General features: G+C 40.0%; 1 protein-coding gene and 1 pseudogene across 23 annotated transcripts in view; one reads left to right on the top strand and one right to left on the bottom strand.

Annotated features, from left to right (window-relative positions):
• TENM3 (teneurin transmembrane protein 3) overlaps positions 1 to 18,932 on the bottom strand; it is a 1,319,439-nt gene that overhangs the window by 643,578 nt on the left and 656,929 nt on the right. For all 22 annotated transcript variants that reach the window (XM_081208578.1, XM_081208577.1, XM_081208575.1 and 19 more), the window contains exon 5: positions 1,188 to 1,346. The gene's annotated coding sequence lies outside the window, so the exon portion shown is untranslated. The remainder of the gene's footprint in view (positions 1 to 1,187; positions 1,347 to 18,932) is intronic.
• Positions 6,887 to 7,615, top strand: LOC308594471 (elongation factor 1-gamma pseudogene; annotated as a pseudogene). The gene has a single exon. The product of its transcript is annotated as an elongation factor 1-gamma pseudogene (transcript).

Genomic DNA, 18,932 nt, shown 5'->3' on the forward strand with positions numbered 1-18,932 from the left:
TCCTATACTTCCGGCATCTTGCTTAGCCTGCTCATCTGGCAATTTCAAGAACGAAAATCATCTTCTCCCTTTTGCTCTGAAGAATTTGTCTTTTGTACGGTAAATTATCCTGAGAGTCTTGAATAGACTTTGGCCACATAAGTACTGCTCTTGTCTGTGGCCATGAGGCAGATACCAAATAACACCCAGGCCAAAACAGAGCAAGAGCTAGGTGGGCCAATTGTCATGTGCTTACAGTGTTGAGGGGGCCTACTCAGAATTCCCTTGGGAGAGGCAAAGGGACCCCTTTGGTAAAGATTATTGAACGTGTGTGTGTGTGTGTGTGTGTGTGTGTGTGTGTGTGTGTGTGTGTGTTTGTTTGTTTTGAAATGGGACCTATATTTTCCACTTGACCTGGGCCTATTACCACCTTTGCACAGCCATGATAACACCAGCTATTACATGGCCAAAATGATCTATGTCATATGACCTCCATACCACCTAGATAATAAAGCTGTTTTGTAAGTCATCCAGGTGGGATATGCAGGTATGTGAAAGTGACACCCTGCAGGGTCTAATGAGGTAGCAATTTGTTATTGCACCAATACTACCCCATATTTCTGCCATCTTGGGGGGCTCATATAGCTGGATGCTAAGCTTACCATGCTCCTTCAAATGTGTCCTTACACACCAAGCTGCAAAAGATGATCTACATCCAGCAAGCACTCTAAGTTATGTCAGTGAATTTATGAACATAACTCTTTGGGCCCGAAAGAAAAGTACTTTTAAATATATATCTAGACTCATTTAATCTGTGTCATTTTGGGTGATTTCAGCAGGACCTTTGAGGCAAGTGACATGGCCTCTAAACTCTGACAGAAATTATCTGTAGTTAAGACTAATTTTTATCCCCACCTAGTTAAAGAAATGATTCAATACAATTTAAAATCAACTAGTGTTGCCAAGTGATTATTTGTATAATGTCACTGATTTGTAACATTTTGCTGCCGGCAGTCGTGATATGTGTGGTGAGTAAGTGGCTGTATTAAGATGCTAATATTTTTAAATAAAAAGTAAAGTGAAGAGAAAGTGAAGAGAAAATCTGTCTTCTGTAGAAACATATGTTCAGTAATCTGGAAATATTTTCCCCCAAAGGGAAAGCACACAGGCATGCTGAAGTAACTTTTTATGCTGGTCTGCTCACTTACCTCCTCCGATGAGTCGGTTGTGGAAAGATTGCGTAGATGCAAAGCTCAATTAGTGTAATTTATGTATCCTTGGATGTCAATCACTGCTGTTGAGAGGTGGGACTCGCAGGGACCCTGTGCATTAATTAAGAGCTCATCTCTGCAGAGTTCTCTTTCCACCTAAGGACGAAAAAGTAAGTTTTAATTAGATTCGAAAAGACAGCATGTCACAAGCAAAATAATAAAATTATTTAGCTGAAACTTCAATAAGGATGAGGAAGAAAACATTAACACAAATACCATGTTAATGCAATGAATCTCCTGCTCATATTCAAGTGCAATAGCTAAAGAAGTAGTTTCTTCATATGAAGTTAATTTTGCCTGAAAGCATTTGTGTCTAAGTTCTATAGTAGTACTCATGTTTTCACTGGCTAGCCTAGATGCCAGCTTTATTATTGGGCCCCTGCCTAATTATTGATGCTAAGCTGATGCTGATTGAGTGCAATTACACTGCTGTAGTTTGAGGGTATTTCTCTCTGATGGCCAGCTTTTTCTTTCAATGCTACCCTGAGGCTGAATATGCAATGGGCAAAACAATGCAAACTCAGCAAAGGGGAGTGAAGAGACTTGCACAACACATCCTTTTCATTGGCTGAGTGATGAACAAAATGTGCAATTGCTGGCTGGCCCTCAAAACTCTGGCACTCAAGAGAGGTTGGAAACTAGCTGGGCTCACCAGTGTCAGCTGCTTCAGAGACGCCTGTCTCTTCGAATGGCCTGTGTGAGGGCTATCAACTATTCTGCTTAGGACTCACATGGGAAATGATAGCTAAATAATTGATTATAACATTTATAAATTGAAGGAGGCAAAACAAATTTTAAAAGCTGGTCCAGACTCTAGAAAATAAACATGTCAGCTAATAGCTCATATGTAGCAAACAAGAGGGGTGGGGGGGGGAGAAATTAAAATGCATTTACATTTGGAAAGAGAGGAACAAATTCTTCAGTCACTGGCCAAAACAAAACTAAACCAGGGGCATTAAAAGACATTAAAAACAAGAAGAGCAGTAAGAGTAAAATTCAGGAATAATAATCTGGTAGTTAGAAGTAAAAGAAGATTTCAGCCCTGAAATATTACAGACAGCTGAGAACAGAAGCCAAAGTACACAGTGTACCCTTTACATGACATAATTAATAATAATTATAAAGGCAGTTGTTTCAGGGAGACATAGCACAATAGGAAGATGCGTCAGAATGTGGAATAGATTAACTAGCTGCCCTAAAATAACAGAATACAAGTTTTTCATTGCTATTGTATTTCACAGTCACACTAGTAAAAAGCAAGGACGTTTTGGGAAACATGGCCATTGTGTACATTATAAATTTACTACCTAAAGAGTGTACCAGATATATACCGAATAACAGCTGCAGAGCTGACAGAACAAATGCAGGTACTCTGTGACAACTCTTTCCACCCCAATAGTAAGGGTCAGGCTGAAAAGTTTGTCCATTCCCAACCTCACTCACAACCCCCACCTTTCCCCAAGTCAACTATGGAACAGATCTTTCTAAATACATTTTCAGAGATGTGAATGTTTTCTGGGGGGACACTTTTATATTATTTATTTATTTCATTAAAATTTATACACTGCTTGATTGTAAAAACCTCAAAGCGGTTAACAAAAGATAAAACAATAAAATCAAGAAAGATTTACGACCCTACTGTAAAACTTAAAAAAGTTAAAATACTAAAAGAAGATAAAAATTACCTCAACTTTCTAAATATCTGAGTACACTAGCCTAAACAGGAATGTTTTTAGCAGGTGCCAATATTTTTACATAGTTTCCTGATGGACTTAGTGCTCAAAATGTGTTTGGACTGAGATTTATACTTCTTGGATCAATGTACCAATCCACCTGCAGCTTCAGGATTTTTCTTGATCATCTTTTCCCTCAAACATACTTTCTACCAAATTACCTAGGACAAAAGGTAGGCAAATGAGACTATAATTTTCTGGCTCCCTCCTAGACATCTTTTTAAAAATGGGTGTTACAGGCCAAGGTTGGTGGTAAGTCTTGATATAACTTGTTCCAGGGGCATTTGAGTGGATGGATCGGAGTACAGAATCTGCTTGCCTCTCACAGCAGTTCCTCTGCCATTTCCACCAAAAGTGGTGGTAAAATTTAAATCCCTATTCAAGCATTCTTAAATTCTACATGCGGAAGAGCTGTAGACTGAATGTGCTAGTCCTGTCCCATACACCCTGGTATTCTAAGCTGAGCAATCTGAAGGGGGGTTGTAAGTATTTCTGGCTGGATGTACTTCCAGTCCTCCACATGGCCAGGAGCCATCACAGCACCAGGTTCCCAATCACAAACAGAACTGGAAGGTATGCTCAAGCCTTCCACTATCAGAATAACATCTTGGGCTCTTACCCTATTTCTTTTATCATCAATTTTCAAGTAATTGTAGACATAGCAAAAGTGTTCAGCGATAGGGATTGTGTTGGGGTCAATTTCACCACTTGGACCTATGAATGCAATTTACACAAGGAATCGAGACTACAACAGATCCTATGAGTCCACATGTAGACCTTTAAACTTTCCCTAGGAGTGGATAGCTCCCAGTTTCGGGGCTGGATGTGACCACCAGGCACGCACGCAAGAGTGTGGTGATACACACTGGCATGTAGCTCCTTGGGCTAAGAGTGAATGTGGGCCAAGAGTGAGTTAGCTAAGAGTACATATGACCCTTATATGTACTAAAAAACACACACAAAAACACCTTAACACTTTTCTGTGTTACATTGAATAGTTACTAGATGTCTGAAGCAGAAAGCTGCAGAGACGAGAGTTGCAGTCCCTATTGAAGGAAAATTTATACTTTGCGTTGGAAATAAGGGATATATGGTAGCTTACTGAGCTAGAAATGAACTGATTTGTTTCCCAAGCCATACAAGGAGCTTTGAAACAAGGAATATCAGATTTCTACTTGGCAGCAATGGCTGTTACCATATTCTAGGGGTGGCCAACTCCCAAGAGACTGCGATCTACTCACAGAGTTAAAAACTGGCAATGATCTACCCCCTTTGGGGGGGTTCAGGTCAAAGTTGTTGAGTTTTTTCAGGGAGGAAGTAAAATGTTGAGCTTTCTTTTAGGGGAGCCACAGTTGTTCAGCTTCTTTGGAGGGAGCCAATGATCTACCAGTGATCTACCGCAGAAGTCCAGTGATCTACGGGTAGATCACGATCTACCTGTTGGACAAGCCTGCATTCTTTTCAATGCTTTAGAATGGAAAGGCTCAGAACACGAACTTATAGGTTTTATTGCCCCAAACCCATTCTAAACTGGATACAGTTGGCTTTGTGGATCTTCAGGGATGGTTCAGAATGAGCTTTCCTAGTATCATCTATCCCTCCCTGCCTCCATTTGCACAGGCATTACTTCCATGTATATAGCTTGGATATCTGCATGAAGTTTAATAGAGACATATGTGTCTAAGATGCCTCTGAATACTAGGGGATCTGTGTTTCACTGTTGAGTCTTGGGTATGGAGCTTTTAAGCGTGGAACTGCACCTGGAAAGAGAGGGGCAAACAGTAAGTATGGATAAGCCCTGACACACCCACAGTTTGTTAGCATCCAGCACCTGGTTCCCTATTGCAGTTCCGTGTTGTGTTAAAATTAATAAATGTGGTCCAGTTCATCCAACCTTTGTGTCTAGCATCCTTATTTCTATGTGAGGTCACAGAAAGGATGTGGCTATTGGGAATCAGTATCCCAGGTAAGTGAGATAGGAAATGGCACACTGCTTTTAGCTCAGTAGCAGTTTATAATCATAATTCTGGATAAGACCAAATGTCCTGGTAAGGAAAGTATCTTAATGTTAGTACATGTCCAGAGTGCTTCAGCTCTCTGGAAATAAAGGCACAAATTAAATGCAGTTTTTCACAACTGATCTAGTCCTGATCTACTCACAATTACCAACAAAGAACAAAACCTTGTTTACAGCTATAGCTTGATTTGTTCATGATAATCATGCACTGATTAACACATTTGAATACAGGGGGTTATAGTACAGTTTGAGAAAGCTCTAAATCTCAAAGACTTAAGAGGGCTTCAGATGGTTTCATCCCAGGAGTGGTCACATTCAAAACAGAGAGTGCTTCTGAATAATTAAGGCCAACTGGGGAGAAAAGTCAACCACAGGAGCAGCCTTTCGGAGCCAAATGGAGTTTCTGTAACCTGAAAGATTTAGTAATCCACAGCCTTGTTGTTCCTTACATAGGCAAACAATGTGGTGGAAACATCCAATGATCCTGGTACACAGCAACCAAATGTTTGGAGATCTATGCCTTACTTCCACACTATTTCTTGACTGCAACAAACTGAGTGACACATACCACCACTGGAAACAAAATGGTGCAGGGAAAAACAGAAGGGTAGCTCTCTCTAAAATGTTTTTGTGTACCCAATATCCCTTTCTCTAGCGCCTGTGATTTTCTTTACACACAGACACGGTAGGTGGTTTTTATTTCAACGTGGAAAGGTGTGCCAGTGGTTTGTCATTTTAACTTATATTGAGAACCTTGTTATCTGCAGCTTCCTGCTAGTAATATTTAGCACAATTCATGTCAGTTGTATCCCTTGATTAAGAGTATGACAAGAATGAGAAACACATCAACCTGCAGAACCGACAGAAAATCTTTGTTCTTCTAAACAAAGATATGAATTTTATAACCATTTAAACTGCTGTCATTCCACAGGGGACAATGTCAAAGTCGGAACCAAGTTACGAATTACACATTAGCAGCAGGTTGCCTTTTCAGCCCTTCCCTTCATGTTTCCCTCTGAACCCACACTCTGAGTTTTGGCTTTGGAAGCAAGCCAGAAAAACAGAGCTAACTTAAACAATAAAATCTCGATGATCTACTGAACTGTAACTGAGATTTGCGACCTGCTTTGAGGCGAATCAAATCCAGCAACAAAACTCCTTACACACGGCTATCAGCAAGTGCCTGGCAGAATGTCAACACAGTGGTACTAAATATTCTAAATGACTCATGCTGGGAACCATTGGACATCATGTGCTGCCATGAAATAATTATAAGAAGTAGATGGATTCATCTCAATGTACTTTTGTCACATGAAAGAAATATGCCTACTAGCCTGATATGTGTCTTGACCACAGAAAATCCTTGTGTGGTACAATAGATATTGTAAATCCTTTCATACAAAAATAAGGAACATTGAGAGATTTGATAAAGCAATGGTTGCCATTCAGAAGTATTTGAATACATGAATGAAACATTTTTGGGGGATGATTACTGCCATTCTCTTCTCATTATATCATTTTACTAGGAATTCTCCTTCTCAGTTTTTTATTGGAGATCACAGTATTCTATTCATTCCTATCTTCCTGAAACTCACTAGTGTAGCCTGACACACCTTTAGGAAACATTGCTTTTAATGACATTTAGAAAGAAATGCCACAGTGTGCTGCACTTTTTCATGCAAGACATTTCCACCCTTGGTACTGTGATGGCTTGCCCTGCTCATACATGATTGACTTGGGGCAGTAATGAGCAGTCTGAGCTGAGGCAAAAGTGGAGATGCAGTGGGAGGAACAAAGTGAAGGCATTTGTGCAAACCTCTCTTTATTGCTCAGTGGTGAGCAAACTGGACCTAAAAGTACTTTAAAAGAGCAGGAAGTAGTCCTTTCCTCGCTAAGATGGTGGCGGCCGGGACTCTTTACACCTACCCCGAGAACTGGTGGGCATTCAAAGCCCTCATAGCTGCCCAGTACAGTGGCGCCAAGATCAAGGTCCTCTCCACCCCACCACAATTCCACTTTGGGCAGACCAACAAGACTCCGGAGTTCCTGAAAGGTTCCAGCCTTTGAAGGGGACGATGGATTCTGCATGTTTGAGAGCAATGCCATTGCACACTACGTCAGTAATGAGGAGCTGCGAGGACTCACCAAGTAGGCAGCTGCCCAGGTCATCCAGTGGGTGAGCGTTGTGGACAGCGACATTGTTCCTCCTGCCAGCACGTGGGGTCTTCCCCACACTGCGCATCATGCATTACAACAAACAGACTACAGAGTATGCCAAGGAGGAAGTGAAGTGGATTCTGGCCCTCCTCGGTGCCCATTTGAAGACCAGGACATTCCTGGTGGGGGAATGCATCACACTGGCTGGCATCACAATTGTCTGCATACTTATCTGGCTTTATAAGCAGGTTTTGGAGCCATCCTTCCACCAGCCGTACGAAAACGTCAACCGCTGGTTTGCGACCTGCATAAACCACCCTCAGTTCAAGGCTATCTTGGGAGAGGTGAAGCTGTGCGAGAAGATGGCACAGTTTGATGCCAAGAAGTTTGCTGAGAACTTGGCACCAACAACACCAGGTGCATCTCTGGCATCTGGGTCTTCCGTGGGCAGGAGCTAACCTTTCTGCTGAGCCCCGACTGGCAGGTGGATTACGAATCATACACTTGGCGGAAGCTGGACCTGGAGAGCAAGGAGTGCAAGATGATGGTGAAGGAGTATTTCCTGTGGGAGGGTGAGTTTAAGCACGCTGGCAAAGCCTTCAACCAGGGAAAGATCTTCAAGTGATGCGGCCAGAGAGCTGGCGAGGGGGGCGGGACTGTTCCCAAAACCATGGACCTAAGGAAGGGCGTTGTAGTCTCCAAAGGAGCGGTGAGAGCTCCTGCCACCATTAGAAACAACTCAGCAGGGAGAGATGTCATGACATTCAAAGATGTGAATTTAAAAACCTGAGTGTGCTAGTAAAAAAAAAAAGAGAGAGAGCAGGAAGTATCTTCTGACTTGCTCTGGCCTATCAAGGTCACTTCCATAGGTGGTGAGATTTGTCCCCTGAATTTCTGTCCTTGGTCTGAACTAGACATCTCAGTCCCTCCTATATATCCCTATGGGAAAATCCTGGCAACTAGCCTTGGGCATAAATTTACATCTTTGCCCTGCTCTTTTGACACTTGAGAGGTATATTTCAGAACCCACCCTATTCTTGTGGTTGTAAATTGCTTTGAACAGTTTTAAATATTCTATTTTGAAACTGCTGTTACGTGCCCTGTGACCTTACAGTGAAAGGTGGGTAAGAGATTGAATTAATAATTATAATGATAATAATATTGCTTTATGATGTCTGAGATGTTAAAGCTGATTCACATAACTAATTGGGTGTTTGAAGAGTTGCCATGTTGCACTTAATATCCATCTGATAATCAAATATAAAGCGCTCTCACTGTAATACATTGAGTGGTATCTAAGTCATAGAGTAGGTTCATTTATTTCAATGGGTCTACTCAGAGTATAACTAACATTGGCTACTGTTGAATCACTATCCATGTATCTGGGGGGAAATGCTGAAAATCTGAAATACAGCAAACATATCCTATTTCTGAACAAGACACTAATGGCTTCTATAGACTTGACAGCAACATACACAGAGAATGAGAGAAAATATAGTTAGCTGGCTTGTGTACAGGTGAAAATTATGCTGCATATTACATGTGGAAATGTCTTATGGACAACAATTCTGGGATAAACAAAGACAGCTCCTGAATTTATCAGTACTGAAACTACTTTGTATATGATTCTTTGGCAATCAAGACTACCCACATGGTGGCTGGAAATCATTAATCAGGCGACCGAAGCTCAGTGTTTTGTGCTTGTCAGACAACAACCGCTGCTGACTCTAATGAACAAAGAAAGAGGATGCTCACTTTAAAATAAGGATGCACCTGTATGTGATAACTTCAGCTTCAGCATTTTGCTATCCCAGACTCCCCAATTATCCTTTCCATTTGTCACACATTCCTCACCTATCCCACTTTTATATTGTAACTTAATTTGTTTTGGTTGTGCAGACATTCTAACTCCTGATTAGAAAAAGAAAGGCAAAATAATAACTCCGTGGAACAATATTGCCTTACCTGCATGATTAAGAAAAAAATAGATTTTATATAGTTAACTCTATAGAGTCCAGTTCAGTGTCAAGTCTGAGTGCTCTTTCCTCATCCTTCCACTCCTTCCATTACTTGTCATATCCAATGCAAAGTTCCCAGCTTGAATTAAGCCATAGTTCCCTGTTGTGACTGTTTCTCCCACTGCCACATGTCAAACTTCACCTGACAACAGGGCTAGTGCTACAATGAGACAAAGGAGTAGCAAATTGGTGCCCTCCTTAAGCCCAGATCTCATTATCACTGCTGGGAAAGTAAACTAGGAAAAAGGAGATCACTGTGGGAAGGCTATCCCTTCCGGGAAGAGTTGAAGCTAGTGAACCTGTTGCTAGTAAGGAACTCTGTACCTGGGCCTCTAGAACCAATGCTTGTCTCAGAAGTATTTCCAAGCTATGAAGATGCTCTTTCAAGAGGAGCACAACCATCATCCACCTGTGCCATGTCCTTTTCAGTGTATGCAGTGTTCTAGGAAAAGATTCATGGATTTCACACCTCACAAGTCATCTCTGCAAATTCAGAATGAATACGGGTGTTACTTGGGCCAGGACTCTTTTCTATATAACATTCATGTTAACCTCAAAAAGAAAAAACCAACCCTGCTTTACACAGACATTAAGAAATTCAGAACTATGGAAATATAAAAATAGGGGAACGACTAAGAAATTGAAGGAAGGTCATATGTGTGCTTTAAACAAGGAACAAAGTGTTAGATTCCAAGCATAACAAGCCAGTTACAAACACATATCTCATCATAGGCTACTATCCAGTGAGACTTAACATTTTCCAATTTCTAACTTCAACACTTTCATTAAACTAGTACCAAATACCAGAGAAGGTTAGTGCCCCTCCCTTTTCACCCAGACATAGCAATGGTAACCGTGGAGTCCAGTTTGAGAGGGCTGGCAGGAAGCACAGTGAGCAGAAAAATGGATAGTGCAAAGGGTAGATACCCTGCAGCTGTGTACCTCACCTCTATACATGGTTTTGCTTGTCTATCCCATGGCAACTCATTTGTCTGAGTGTGGCATGAAAAAAGCTGTTGACAACTGTTGTGAAATGGCCTATCCAAGGCACAGATCAGGGTACAGAGCACAAAGGAAGCAAATTACCACTCAGTAGGCAGGTTCCCGCACATAACCTGGCTGCTGGCCAAGTCTCCTTTTATTAGTATAAGGGTCAGATTTATTTCAGATGTACAGTGAGGCATCTAGTAGGGAAAAAATAGCCTTTAAGATGTGGGCTGCTGGCTCAAGCAGAAAGGGATACAATGCAGGTGCCATAAACTCATAAACTTTTTTTTTTTGGACAATGAACAATAGAGATAGGAATAAGAAGAATAAGGGATACTGGTACAAATGTTAAGGAAGTACATTAATGAATACTTACTATACATCAATATAAATCTACAAGGAAATTATTTCACAAATTGTAAGGAAAAGCCTTGGAAATCTCAGAATCAAGTAGAGGGGAAGCATGGTGTACTGACTAGAATGTTAGACTAAGATTAGAAAGACCTATATAGTGGTACCTCCGGTTACGAACTTAATTGTTCTGGAGGTTCTTTCTTAACCTGAAACCGTTCTTAACACGAGGCGCGCTTTCGCTAATGGGGCCTCCCACTACCACTGCGCCGCCGGTGCGTGACATCCGCTCACATCCTGGAGCAAAGTTTGCTACCAGAAGCATCTACTTCCGGGTTAGCGGAGCTCGTTGCCCAAACCGTTTGTAAGGAGGACGGTATGTAACCCGAGGTTCCACTGTATTGGAATTTCCACTCAGCCAGGAAGCTCACTGGAGGACCTTAGACAAGTCTATCTGAACAGGCTACCTCATAGAGTTGTTGTGAATATGAAATAGAGGTAACTATATATATGCCAACTTGATCACCTCAGAAGAAGGAAAGAAGGAAGACACTCAAAGACTAATAAATGTATCATTTTCAAGTAGTAAATAAATAATAAGGGTCAATTGGTTTGGTACTGTTCATCCTCTACACACAAATGACCTAGATGAAGTAGATTCACAAAATTTGCAAATGATACAAAGCTGAAAGTAATTACTAACAAATTTGAAAATAGCCTAGAAATCCAACAAGATCCTGACAGATTTGAAAACCAAGTTGGGAACTTCAAATATAAGAAGGACAAATGTCTAATCTACATTTACATTTAGAAGTACAGCTTCAAACAGGTGGAAAAGCAATATAAAATATTTATATAAATAAGCAGAATCTAACAAGACATAAAGAGGGACTTAATGCATGACTTGTTCTATTTCATTCAGAAGCCATAAGAAAATACAACTTTGGAGAACTGCCCAGGACTAAGGTATTAAATCACTCTGAATTAAGACAAGTATTTAACTATATCCATTGGAATGATTAAAAGAAGAAGAAACTGCTTTGAAGACTGCATTTCTTTCAAGTCAGTATTTGGGACTGTTCTGGGTGTAATGTATTCTCCTTAAATAATTTAAAGATTATTGTCACTTAATGACAGGGGAGGTCCCTCTTATGGGCAAAGTGGGGCATAACCCTGCCAGGTTTCTGACCCCCCACAATCCAAATCTCCAAAGCCAAGGCTTAGTCTTTTTCTCCAGCCTCTTTCTTTCCCAGAAAGTAAAACAGGGAAAGCCCTTTGTTTTTATTGTAAAACTATGCAAAAGTCTCCTTTTACCTGTTAACTATGGATCTAAGGTAGGACCTGGCCCAATGGTTTTAATTTACAAGAAAGGAGATTCCAACTAAACATCAGAAAGAACTTTCTGACGGCAAGAGCTGTTTGGCAATGGAATGAACTCCCCTGAAAGGTGGTGGACTCTCCTTCATTCGAGGGTTTTAAGCAGATGTGGGATAGTCATCTGTCATGGATACTTTAGGTGAGATTCTTGCATTGCAGGGGATTGGACTAGATGATCCTTGGGACCCTTCCAACTCTACAATTTAATCTGTCATCACCCAAACTGAAGAACTGACCCAGGAATGTATAGGCAATGAAGCAAGTTGCAATGGATACTCCCAGAATCCTAGCAGAGTTCCTACCAGTGACCAGGGCTCAGATTACTGGCTCCAGAATTCCTAACTGGAAACTGATGATAAACTTACTATTTTTCCAACAGATTCTAGGGTTGATTGCCCCAGTCCTTTGCAGAAAAAGACACTCCAACAGACTCTGGGAGAACCTGTCTCCACTACAGTGGTACTTTGGTTCTCGAATGGCTTAGTTGTCTAACAAATCGGCTCCCGAATGCTGCAAACCCAGAAGTAAGTGTTCCAGTTTGCGAACGTTTTTTGGAAGCCAAACGTCCGATGCGGCATCTGATTGAGTGCAGGAAGCTCCTGCAGCCAATCGGAAGCTGCACCTTGATTTTCAAATGGTTTCAGGAGCCGAACGGGCTCCCAGAATGGATTAAGTTCGAGAATCAAGGTACCACTGTACTGCCATATCCTGAAGTGAATCACAACTTGGATTTGTGGGGTTTTTTTATCTGCTGACAACAGATACTTTGTTTCAACCCCTTTCGCAAAATTTCAAAATGCTTTTGCAAGTATTCAGAGCGCAATCCTGCATATATTATGGAACAATCTCCATGAAATTCAGTGGGGTTTATTTCTGAGTAATGTATTTCTGAGTTTTTTTGGCATGAACCTACAATTGTGAAAGCAAGGGTCCCTTCTGAACCAAGGTAAGATACTTAAATGCTAAGTGTTAACAAAATTGCGACTTTTACGATTCCACTGTGTCTTTGCAGAGGAGGATAGGGACAGAACCGGAACATGCAGGGCCACATCTGTTTCTCCCAGCAGAGTAGCAACTGTAGCAGCAGAAACCCCTTTGGAACAAGGGAAATACACTTTAGGTGCTAAATACTTCTACAACTGTATCCCTTAAGTACCCACTGTTACTTTTTCAAGGGAAAAGGATGGAGACCTCCTTGCAGCCACACCAAGTCTAGGGTCCACCAGCCTCTACTGCTTAATGAAAGACAATGGATCTAGAATCAAAGGTTTCATTGATATTGTTAGGCTCTCTAAGTTATGCCTATTCTATTTGTTGTTGTTAATTTTATTTCATTGAAATGTTTTTTACGAACATTTGATGAGCTTTAACTGGACTATTTCAACAAAGTATGCAAAGAGAAAAAGAACAAATAAAAAGTTGCCTTTTATTCTAAAGAAAAAAGAAAATGTAGATGAAAGATACATAACCAATGCAATTATTTTGCTTAGAAACCCAAACCATACCTCTGTAGTAAGTGTAGATTTCCCCAAGGTGTTAATATCTCTTATTGTTTCATTCTGTTTGTTAATTGTTCTTTTAGGAGCCATTAAATTGTAGTTGTTAAGAGTACCAACTGTTCATTAACCAAAGAAACGACTCTGGACTTCTTCCTAGTTGAAAATATGTATAATGCTGCCAAGTCTGAATGTTTTCGCTAAAATCAATGCAACATAAATTTCTATATTATTTTCTGGCCAATTGTATTTTTAGAGGCTTACAGCACAGTAGATCACAGAAACTGCATCTCCAGAACTTTGTGTGAAACATGAGTTTTCATCAAATCTATACCCTGCACCTTCATTCTTACTGAACTTTGCATAGTGCTGTATCCTGTTTCCATTGGCTTATTAGTACTACATGTGCTGCATCTAGCACATGGACATTCATGAATAGCTCAATCTTAAGGCATAGGATCCAGGTAACAAATAAAAGCTTTCCTGTAGCTCCATTGTTCCTTGCCTTCAGTACCTTCACAGAGTACTGTTTCTTAAATTTACCCCTGTTTGGATGAACTTGTGTACTGCCCACCATGTTCCACCCAAGAGCATTAATTTCATGCAACTTCTAAACACTTCTAATATTTCATGACGCAAGACTCTAATTCACTGAAGCTAGCTTCCTGTTAATGTTTCCAACATACACATCAAGCCTTCTGAAGAATGGTTGAGGGAGTTGAGTATGTTTAGCCTGGAAAAGAGAAGACCAATAGGAGATATGATAGCCACCTTCAAATATCTAAAGGTCTGTCACATGGAAGATGGAGCAAGCTTGTTTTCTCCTATTTCAGAGTGTAGGCTTCAGGTTACAAGAAAAGGGACTCTGACTAAACATCAGGAAGAACTTATTGATGGTAAGAGCTGTTTGACAGAAGAATGAGCTACCTCGGGAGGTGGTGGACTCTCCTTCACTGAAGGTTTTTTAAAGCAGAGGTTGGATGGTCATCTGTCCTGGATGATTTAGTTGAGATTCCTGCATTGCACCTTGGGGTCCCTTCCAACCCCGTAATTCTGATTCTATTACACCCTTTTTGTTTGTCTGCAGATGCAGCAAAACTACAACCAAGCCCAGACTCTGCCACTGATAGAAATATAACGTTGGATCTTTATCCTCAGCTTTCTATGCCAAACAACAACTTTTTCAAGACTGATATATAAGGTAGCTGTTCTGAAATCACAATAATCCATTTTGATTTTTCTCATACACACTGTTAAAATGATTTACTAATAAAATGGTTATTTACTGAAGTGTGCCTTGGCATCTTTTAAGTGGTAAGAACATTGATATGTGAATTTGAACAGTTTGGTATCAATGGGTTACTAACATTTTATGGTTCTTTACAGGAATGTAACTCAATGAACTATCTATATTTTTCATAGCCTAATTTGAAAGAGCGTGCAAAAAAGAACTGTGCAATCATTACACAGTAATAGTTGAAATTCCTCTTCTCTAAACAATATATACCAACATTATGACAAATCTTTTATTTTCTCTTTTAAGGACATGTCAGAATCAATAGGGTTTCTTTGGGGAGGGGGTGGATTTACAAGCTCAATTCTTTTTGATCAGATAGATAAAAGGAAAACAGGTTATCAGTCTTTAAATCTTTTAAGCTATTGAAACAGAGCATGAATAGTTTTTACAGTTGGAGAAGACTGAATCTTCTCAATTTGGCACCTCAGTTCTGAATCAGAGACTACCACAGCTCTGAGTCATGTCTGGGGATCATATAGCTGTGATCACTGTTGCAAATTAGCAATGTGACCAGAAAATATGTATTCTGAGGTCAAGGCTACTTCTTTTCATGTAGCTTTCACACTATTTCCTTCTCTGGCTTCTGTAACAAACTATCTGGAACAGATTAAGTAGGGACACCCACTAGTTTTGATCACTTGGCATCAAAACTTACAGCTGTTTCTCACATAAATTAATATTTATCTTCAAGGAATTCCCCTCTGGTTAAAAACTGGCCTTTTGTCATAAAGTTTTGAATAGGAAGGAATATTGCACTGTTTCCCCAATGGTTATGAAATGTATATTTAACCCAGGTAATGTCTGTCAATCCAAACAAAAAGAGAGATCTACAGTTTGCAAATCATTCATATTGTAATAGAAAAAAATAAGTAAAAACCACATTCTAAATTCCACTTGGCTTCACTTGTAAAGATACTTCACTGACGTCTGTTCCACTGAAGTGAAAGATGCTTGCATCTGCCAAGAACTTGGAGCAGTGGGCTGCCCCTTGCCAATATCATGCATCAAAAAAGTTCATTCTGACATGGTTGATTGCTATTTTAAAATAAATCAGTTCAACTATTCAGTTACTAGCTAGTGATCTACTCTTGGGGGCAAAGAGCCCCAAAGCCTGGCATAATTGGGTCCATTCCAAGATTCTGACTAATCCTATTTAACTGCAACACATGAGTTAAGAGGTGTTCCCACTTCCCTGTACAGTGGTACCTCTACTTACGGACGCAATCCATTCCAGAGCGCCGTTCGTACCCTGAAAAGTCCATAAGTAGAGCGCCACCTCTGTGCGTGCGCGTGGCGCAATAGAGTGCTCCTGTACATGCACGAAGAACGCTTCTGCACGTGCGGCGAAACACGGAAGTATACACTTCCGGGTTTGCCACGTTCGCAACCTGAAAATCCACAACATGAACCTAATGCAACTAGAGATATGACTGTACAACTAGTGTTACTCAGGATACTTTCATGCTATTTAGGATGGCATGTTATGGAGGAACAGTGGTAAGCTTCTCAATTAAATTACCATTATTTGTTAGAGCAGGCATAGGCAAACGCGGCCCTCCAGATGTTTTGGGACTACAACTCCCATCATCCCTGACCACTGGTCCTGTTAGCCAGGGATGATGGGAGTTGTAGTCCCAAAACATCTGGAGGGCCGAGTTTGCCTATGCCTGTGTTAGAGAAATCAGAGTCATTCAATAGACTAGACCCTAAACAAGTGATGAACATAGCTTATGCTGGCCTCTACTAACAGGGCAGGGGAGCTTTACACCATGGGTTGACAAAGGCACCACAAAGTGAATACCTGGCATAGAAGGAATCTGCTATATGATTGCTAGCTTTTGATCCACCTAATGAAAAAAAAAAGGCATATAACTGATCTTTTATTACAGGTAATCTGAGCTCAACACCATTTCCTAGGGAAAATCTACAGCAATAAGCAAAACAAATAAGCTAAAGGAATTAAGTTTGTGTCATGTATGTTTAAATAAATGAATAATACATATAAAATACAAACCACATAAATCAGAACTTCTAACAATGCAATTGTGCTGAACCTGGACCAAAGAATACCGATGGTGGCTAGGTCATCCCTACACCATACATTTATGGCACTCTTAAAACATTTGAACAGTCATGGAGAACTGGGAATTATAGTTTGTAAAAGGTCCTGGAAATTCTAGCTTTTTGAGGTCAGCACCCTTCACAAACTACAGTTTCCAGGATTCTTCAGTGGAAGTAATAACTCCTGAAAGTGGTGTAAGAGTGCTTCAGATATGTGGTGCAAATAGTATTAGACTGGTGTAGCTATAACAGTAGTAAAAAGTCTGATTTAATGTGCAGCAACCACATTAATCTAAGCACACATTTGAATAAAACAATTATATTATGACTATTACTACTTTATTGTGTCTTAATTATATGGTGCTTCCTATATCAACAATATTTTACAAAACATAAGGTTTTCTCAGTTTAAAACTGAAAATCAAATTGTGCAATTCTCTTTCTCAAAATTCTTCACAATAAAATCTAATTAGAGAACAAGTTGCCATTACAACTGTACTGTTAAAAAAGACACTGAAAGAACTTAGGCTGCAATTCCTATACCCACTTTCCTTGGAGTAGGCCAACGTGTCCCCTCAGTGGGACATACTGAGTGCATATTTATAGGATTGTGAGGTCACTACTTCTTTTCAAAATGAAACACTAGAGAATTTCACAATGTTTCTGAAAGTTGGTGATTTTGACCCTGGAATTCCAAGGAAGAGGGGGGTAAGTCTTGGCTAACTAACATAATATGACCACCAACATGTTACCTCTCAGAATCTGCAAGGCTTAGTAACTTGGGACTTTTGGAATGCTCTGAATCAGTTAAAAATTCATGCTCTGAAGGAGATGGAGTTTTGGTCACAAGACCCATGGGGTTACCACCATGCCCATGATAACAGGGTGTGAACACACAAGCTTATATTCTGTGAGAACATGAGCTGTGTGAACAGCACCATCTGGTGAGAGAACAATACTAATACACAAAATGAATTTTCATTAGTACTGTGATCATTTCCATCTGATTCAAGTTTTGTACCAAATCAATGCAATAATAATACTGAGAACTTTAAATAAAGGAGCAGTTGAAAAATTGATAAAATAACCTCTTTGCTAATACTGTTCTTTAATCCATAAGCCATTACTACACCAAACACCAAAGAGGATTCACAGAGAACACTGGAATCTAGTCTTTAATAATGCCATCACAGATAGTCTCTTTTTTCTTCTAAGCAACTGTTCAAACTACAAATGTAGGATCTTTTTACATTGCATAAAACTTAAGTAAAAACATGCATCAACAACCTTCAAAACAAGTGAAATATTGACCAAATTGCGAAGCTACTCAAACATTAACAAGCCCTGTGTGTACCAATTTGACATGCTCTCAGCATTACTTTGTATAATTCAGCTACAAATGCTAAATGTTATCACCAATACATTTTTCTGTGCTGAAGAATAAAAGGCTTAGTGATTTATTTTACAGCTTGTAATGAATTAGCAAGCAGGAGAGTAAATAATGCAAGCTGAAAAGTTAGTAACTGGCGATGACATTAATGACACTCCTGCATGTTCTGGCTCATTTCAACTGCTTTTCTTAAATTAGCAAAATAGTTTTAGAGGCAGGCAAAGGTTATGAGAAAAAATATAGTTATTATTTAAGGCTTGTGCATCCATTTTTACCACATCAGTAAGCTGCTTTCTTCAAATGGAACTGGGCATTTTACATGTATGTCCAGATGCAAGTAGGACAGAACTCCTTTCCCGTTCTTTGTTGGAATAAGTAGTTCTGCTAAAGTAAACATTTTATCCTTGCTATTAAAATTAAAGGAGGTCTGTTCTCTCTGTTTGGTCATCCTATCAATCCTCCCACTGTACAGGTATTTTTTTTTTTAAAAAATCACATTAATTACATGAAAGCAATCAATGCAACTAAAATAACAATTAAATAGCCACTACAGAACCATTTCCCCAAGCAGGAGTTTGTTTATTAAAATACAGTGGTACCTCGGGTTACAGACGCTTCAGGTTACAGACTCTGCTAACCCAGAAATATTACCTCGGGTTAAGAACTTTGCTTCAGGATCAGAACAGAAATCGTGCAGTGGCGGCACAGCGGCAGCAGGAGGCCCCATTAGCTAAAGTGGGACCTCAGGTTAAGAACAGTTTTAGGTTAAGAACAGACCTCCACAACGAATTAAGTTCT

The sequence above is a fragment of the Podarcis bocagei genome (assembly GCF_964188305.1).
Source record: "Podarcis bocagei genome assembly, chromosome: 9".
In the NCBI taxonomy this organism is placed as follows: Eukaryota; Metazoa; Chordata; class Lepidosauria; order Squamata; family Lacertidae; genus Podarcis; species Podarcis bocagei.